At 38.5% G+C, this 7,486-nt stretch overlaps 1 pseudogene; it reads left to right on the forward strand.

Moving 5' to 3' along the window:
- Positions 1-5,258: 5,258 nt before the first annotated feature.
- On the forward strand, positions 5,259-6,684 carry LOC147506482 (F-box protein At5g51370 pseudogene; annotated as a pseudogene).
- Positions 6,685-7,486: the final 802 nt, after the last annotated feature.

The following is a 7,486-nucleotide window of genomic DNA, read 5'->3' on the forward strand; positions in this document are numbered from 1 at the left end:
CATTTAGTTTAGGACATCTTCGAATAGTATGCCCAACTTCCCCGCAGTTCAAACAATTACCATCAAATCTCTTTAGTGAAGTACTAACGTCCCTATTCACATGCTTACTTGTTTGCCTATTATACAGGTGATGCCGACTTTTTCTCTGCCCTTGACGTGGTGATTAGAAATAAGATGTAAGCTGACTTGTTTAGGGGCATTCTCTTTAAACCTCTCATCTTTAGGTTTATTATCCAATTGTTCATATTTTAATGCCAAATCTAACACGCGATCGAAAGTTTATGAATCAAAGGGTATCAAATAACTCGATAGATATGGCTCTAGTCCACGGATGAACTTCTGGTTCTTCTTTACTTGGGTATTCACTAGATAAATAACATACCTCGATAGTTCATTGAACTTAGTCACGTACTCCGTAACAGTTTTCCCTCCTTGGGTCAGATTAAAGAATTTCTCAGTTAATTGCTCCTTAACAACATTAGGAACAAACCTTCCCTTAAATCTTACCTGGAAATCCTCCCAAGTCATAGTTCCTACATCCACATTATCCTTGATAGACCTCCACCAAAATAAAGCTGACCTCTCCAACTGGTGAGAAGCCAACTCCTGCTTCTGCACCTCAGTGAGTTGCATCTTAGCAAACACTGACTCACACATAGTAAACCATTTCTTAGCATCAATGGCCCCTTTCTCTCCCTTGAACTTCTGGCCTCCTAAAGTGGCAAAATCCTTGTTTCCCCTAGCAAAAGGATCTCCTAGATTAGCATGTTGACCTCTCTGAATAGTTTGCACCAACTGAGTTAATATTGTTCCCAAATCGGTAGATATAATATTACTTCCAGTACCAGTAATGTCATTGTCATCTCCAGCCATCACCTTAAAACAAAACGGACTTCTATTAGTACTCCAAACATCTTAAACTCAAACACACCCAATCACCACATTCCGAGGATCACCTAGACCTTCCAAATCTAGGCTAACCTAAGCTCTGATACCAAAAATGTCACAGCCCAATTTTCTAAACAATTACAAAGTGAATATTTGAAATATAAATATCTCAAACATCCCTATGTTCAATTGTCTAAAAACCAAGGCTATGACAGGGTGGATACAACTCATGCCAAAAACCGAAAACCCACATCATAACAGAATCAACTTAATAACAATAATCTCCAAAATTATCTATTTCACTTTATAAAAAGTCTATCTTCCGTCCCAATAAAACATCAAACCACTCTAAGAATAAAAGGTCTTCAACATCGTATTCTCATGTCATATGAATATGAACTACGTTATTACATACTTCCAAAAAGACCAGACCTAATAAAAGAACTAACGGACTGCTCCAGAAACAAATCCAAATCAAACGCCGCGGTTCCACTGCTTTCCACCTATGTTCCCAAGAACACACCCACGTTGCCAAAACAAAGCAAACATGGGTCATCAAAATGGAATTTGCTGGTATGAGTAGACTAACAACATAAAAACATTTTTTTAGACTTTAATCACCCCATAAACACGTTATATGTACCCATATCTTAATCATTCTCAGTTTGGAAGACAAGTAGTTCCGTCATTTCCACCGGCATAGTTTCTTCCCAAGCAAAACTTTCATTCTATTAACTCATTATAATAATTCATCTTAATAACTTAGTAATTGAATTAAATCTTACCGATATCCACTTCTGTATAAGGGTAGGACATATCTTAATCATTCTGTATAAGGGTAGGACAGCGTCCCTGCACAAAATATTATTAAGTCCTACCCTCCTGCAAACGGAAGTTAGGAATTTTGAATAAACATATCTAGATATCATATCAGTATTCAAATGTAAGTCGAAGCACACCCGCACGATCAAAGAATACAACTAACCCGCAAGGCGAATACCTTAGTTCCTCTCTAGGGCAGTCCAAACAATCTAGTCATTCATGGCATATTCAATGAATACCCGGGTCATTCATGACACATTCAATGAATACCCATATATAACGCTAACGGGCCATTTATGGCACATTCAATAAATGCCCACCTATCACATGACATCTTCAGTCATAAGTCTCATTTCCAAAACTTGATGTGTGGAGAGATCTAAAAGGGTGCGGTAAATTGTTGAGAATACTATTGAACTTTATTGCTTATATTATTTCAGAGAACGGAGGAGTATCTTGTTTCTTATATGATTTTTTACGCGTTATTAATTAGATTGATGTCTAAGTGTCATAGCGTTGTATATCATAAAAGACTGAAATATCACATAGTAGTTAATACGCGTACACACGCATATATAAAAGTCTTAGCCTAAAGCCAAGCACGCTAATAGCCTTAGACCTATCCTAATACACCAAATCATAATCCGAGTTAAAAGTCAAACTTAGTCAACAAGTCAGAGTCAACCCTGGTCAACATTAGTCAACCAGTCAAGGGTCAATCTAATCAAAACCCAAAGACTAGGGCCCAAAGTCTAACACTTAAGCCCATAAGTGAAATTTGAAATATAAAACACTCAAGCCCAATACTGAGTTCGGCCCAAGCCCAACCATAAACAAAAATCGCACTGTTCATCTTCCTCTTCTCCCACTCTCCAGCGCCACAACACCCCTCACAAACAACACTCGCCACCACTATTGAACCCATCGGTTTTCATCCCCACGAAAAACCCAACCTACCCATACCATCAACTCTCGATTCCCTTATATTGTGAAAATCTCGATCGACGCCATTAATGCTCTGCAAAAGCTCCCAACCGCACCCCAAACCATATACATCGACCCAACCATCAAACCTTTACTCCCCAGACATCAATCCTCATTCAAGCATCAATCAAAAACCAAATTAACAAAAGTTCACATAATCTACTAGCGATTTCTTTGCGCCGCCATTAACAGTTACAAAGCTTCAACTGCCCCTCCGCCAACCTCCATTACACAACCAAACCAACATAATACACATAATAAACATTCAAACAATATACAGGTTTTTAACTCCTTCATGGACGATATCTCTGTTCTGTGGGCTTAGCTTGCGCAACCATTAACTCTTTCACAGTTCCAGCAGTCCAATAAATAAGACTGATTTTAACAATAACAAGTAGAATATTCACAGACGAGAGGAAGAGCAGAGAAAAAAGCAACAACATTGTACTACAGTAAAACTTAACTTTTTATCTCTGTATAGACGAGAAAACTAAACTACTCACCCATGATTAGCTCCGACTGATAGCTAGCTAGCTATCAGAAAAACTTCCTTTTCTGTTATCAGCAAGATCTCCAGCAAGAAACTACTCTCTTTCCTCTCTGTTAAATTCTCTTTTCTGTAAAACTCTCTGTGTTTGACCAACCCTATCTTTTTCTTCTCTGTTTTTAAAAATCCCCGAAATAGGGAAGATGGTTTATCTCATAAACCCACGTCTCCTATTTCCACTAACACTTATCCTATTTTATTTTATCTATTATCCATTATTATTATTATTATACTAGGAAAAATAAAAGAAAAATATGGGGTGTTATATAGGGACTCTCTCTCTAAAACAAAACAGAACAACAGATGTGGTTATTGACTTTTTTGTTTTGGTTACATGAGACGTGTCAAACTATTAGATCTTGTTAGAACTGAGTAACAACTTTTGGTGGCTCAAATGGCTTAACATGTGAAGTGTCAAAAAACTATGCGAAGTTAGAACCGAGTAACAGCTCATGTGGCTAACTCACCCACGCCACTTATAAGTAAAGCCATCAACATAAAGTCAAGGTACCAAATTCGTTAACGACAATAAACCATAAGCTCAAAAATAGATCCATAACGAAGCTAAACCCCATTAGAACAAAAACACTTTTTGATAACTTTTCATGGGACGCCTCAAAACAAATGCCATGTTACTATCAGTCTAACACTCATTGTAAGCTTCCTATGATGTCACTCCCACTTTGATTCATGCACTGCAAAAACATCAAAAATATATATATACATTAACTTTATAAAATAAGTGAAAAAAAAACACAAGATTAAAAGTAATGGCACATACGTGGGATAATATATACGACACCAATCCCTAACAATTGAGCAAGCCTCAGCGCTGAAGGCCGATATCTTAATAACTGTTTAAGCTACTTTTCATTGTTTATTCTCCAAAAGTTTATAAAGATCTTTTAACAGCTGCAAACGCTTCAGAACATCTTTTAAATTGTTCATCTCTGGAGAATCCCCCGTCACAAGTGTAGAACTAGATATCACCGAAATCAGATTATTGAAGTCGTTGGAAGTCCAGTCCTTGTGAGGCTTTTGCTGCAATTCTAAATTTCTTAAAATCCTCAAATAACCACTCTCTGCTGATGGATTGGTGAGGTGAACTCACCTCGGACCTATAAACCAAAAACAATTTCATACAGACACGGTTAAAGAAATAACTTCATCAAGAAATGAAAGAAAAACAAATAAACCAATACAGCAAGTAACTAATTTAACATACGAGAGATATGAATCAGTATGTGAACATACCAATCAGTGTTAGCATTCCTCTTCAAATTATGTTCATCAGCTTACCAAGTCAAGTTTTGAACATTGGTTTGTTTTGTTACACTTGTATTATTCAACTCAAATAACATCTTATCCAATTTTGTATTTGTTGACGTCTTATATTTCTTTTGCTAAATTAGCACTTATATTCTTGACATGAACAAAAAATAACATAGGTGTGTGAGCCATATTCATGACCACGAACATCACAAGTAAGAGGAGCGAGAGAGAGACGAGTGGATCTCATGTGGTATTGGGCCGAAGGGATGGGCCCAAAGAGGAGAGAGGCCCAATGACTTTGACTTAGAGAAAAAAGGAAATGAGAGAATAGTGGGCCTTATATGGTGTTGGGCCCAATGGATGGGCCAAAGATCGTTGGGTTCAAGGACTTTGACCTAAAGAAGGGAGAGGAGAGAAAAAAAAGAGGAGGAAGAAAAAGAAAAGAGGAGGCGGCAGGGAAGGAAGGAGGGGAGTAGAGAGATAGAGGAGGGGGACATTGGAGCTTAAGGGGTAGGAATTGGGTCCATACAATGGCGCCGTCTGTGGGTAGCGAATATTACCTCTTCTGTGTTTTCTACCGCATCAAAGAGGAGGAAGTTCTCTGCATCACCTGTCTTCCACCTCAAAACCCCACTTCCTTCTCATCCAACTTTCCTCACTCTCTCCCCACCGTCCGATCAGATCCCACCTTTGCCAAAAACTCTTTTTCTTCTTTCTCAAGTTTTAATTAAACAAAATCACAGCCATGGAAACCGAAGTGAAAAGAATGAAGAAAGCAGGCTCAAACGGAACCGAAACATACTTCACAGACGATCACGAATCATTCACTGTAACCATCGGTCCAAACTGTATCTTACTAATCTTCTTAGACAACGAAACGACTGCCAAAAAATGGATAACCCAAGTCCAAAAAGCCTACCATAACAAAAAGAAGAAAACCCAACCACTTATCGTTGGTGTTCAAGTTTCTCGTGAACTCAACTACACTAAGAAAAGTTTCTCGTTGGAGTTACAGGATTGTATGGATTTAGCGTTGAAAGGGATTGTGGAGTGTAAGAATTTTGCAGATATTGAAGTTGGTTGGATGTGTGGACGGGTTTTATGGTTCGGTGATATCGGATATTGGGTTGACTATATTAGCTAATGGGTGTAAGTAGTTGGTGAAGATTGAGTTGAGTGGTTGTGAAGGGAGTTATGATGGGATTAGAGCGATTGGGCAGTGTTGCGATATGTTGGAAGAGATTATGTTTATTGATCATAGGATGGATGCCGGGTGGATTGCTGCTTTGTCGTTTTGTGGGAATTTGAAGACTTTGAGGCGTATTTCTTGTAAGAAAGTTGATCCTAGTCCTAGACCGATTGAGCATTTAGGGTCTTGTCCGACACTTGAAACGTTGCATTTGCAGCGGTGTCAGATAAGGGATAAAGAGAGTGCCAATGCTTTGTTTCTAGTTTGCGATGTTGTTTGGGATATTGTTATTCAGGACTGTTGGGGAATGCATAATGAGATGTTCGCCTTTGCAAGTATTTGCAGGAGGGTCAAATTGCTATCTTTGGAAGGTTGTTCATTGCTAACAATGGATTGTCTGGAATCAGTAGTTCTTTCTTGGGTGGAGCTTCAACAGTTTAAAGTAGTCTCATGTAACAATATAAAAGATAGCGAAGTTACTCCTGCAATGTCAACTTTGTTCTCCACTCTTAAAGAGTTGAAATGGCGACCTGACACAAGATCTCTTCTTTCATCTGATCTTGCAGGAACTGGAATTTGCAAGAAAGGTGTCGAAAACAACCCTTATGAATACTTAACACTCTATATTGGTTCCCAGTGTCTCATTTACGAGCTACCTGATCTTCGTTATCGAACTAGTCGTGGCTATTCGGGCTATAAACTTCCTCAAGTTTTGAAAGATCTGTTCACTGATACTAATTTGATATCTGTTGGTATGGATATTAGTGTTGTGTCTGAGAAGATAGAAGAAGATCATGATTTGAAGATGAGTAAAAAAGTAGAGATTAGAGCTTTGGCTAAGAAGGTTATTACTTTGGAGAAAACAACTCTTATTATAGCCTCTTGTTTTATAGCCATTCATTGGTTAGAACTAGACCTATTTCAACAATTGGTTTCAAGGAAACAGTTCTTCAAGATTGCCGGCCTTAGTGTCATTTTCTGATTCTCTGGTGTGTGTGGGAATACTTCACTTTGGTATCTACCAATGTCGTTTAATCAGGCTATTGGTGCCACCACACCTTTTTTCACCGCCGTTTTAGCATTTTTAATCACTTGTAAGAAGGAATCTGATGAAGTTTATCTTGCATTGATGCTTGTTATGTTGGGGATTGTTTTGGTTAGTAATAGTGAGCCATTGTTTCATTTATTCGGGTTTTAGTTGGTGTTGGATCGATGGCTGGGCAGGCTTTGAAATCTGTTGTTCAAGGAAATATAGCTGCAGTTACAATACAGAAGGCGAAAGAAGATTCGTTTATTGTGTTTTTGTTATTGAGCAATTCGACAGTGGCCTATTTGCTGAACCCGACATGAAATGGCATTTTTGAGAAGGCCGATGGCTATTATTGCTGCCATGTTCACTGCCTTTTTTACTATTCTGCAGCATGTGCCCTTTTTACTGCTCTGCAGCATGGAAGATGCAGTCACGGCTATTTGATTGTTTGTGGGTTTGCATTAGAAACCTTAATTTGTAAAGCACTTAATGATATGTACGCAAAGTGTGGTAGGATAGATTTTGCAAGGGAGTTTTTTAACAGGATGCCAAAGCATGATATTATCTCGTGGAATGCTATGATAGCTGGGTATGGAATTTATGGTCTTCGTAGGGAGGCACTCTTGTTATTCCACGATTTGCAGAATGAGGGCTCGAAGGCAAACTGTGTTACGTTCATATGTCTCCTATCAGCTTGCAGCCATTCAGGCCTTGTTCGCCTCCTAGCTTAAGCAACACGAAACAGCGCGTCCTC

This window comes from Coptis chinensis, chromosome 4 (assembly GCF_015680905.1).
Source record: "Coptis chinensis isolate HL-2020 chromosome 4, ASM1568090v1, whole genome shotgun sequence".
Taxonomy (NCBI): Eukaryota; Viridiplantae; Streptophyta; class Magnoliopsida; order Ranunculales; family Ranunculaceae; genus Coptis; species Coptis chinensis.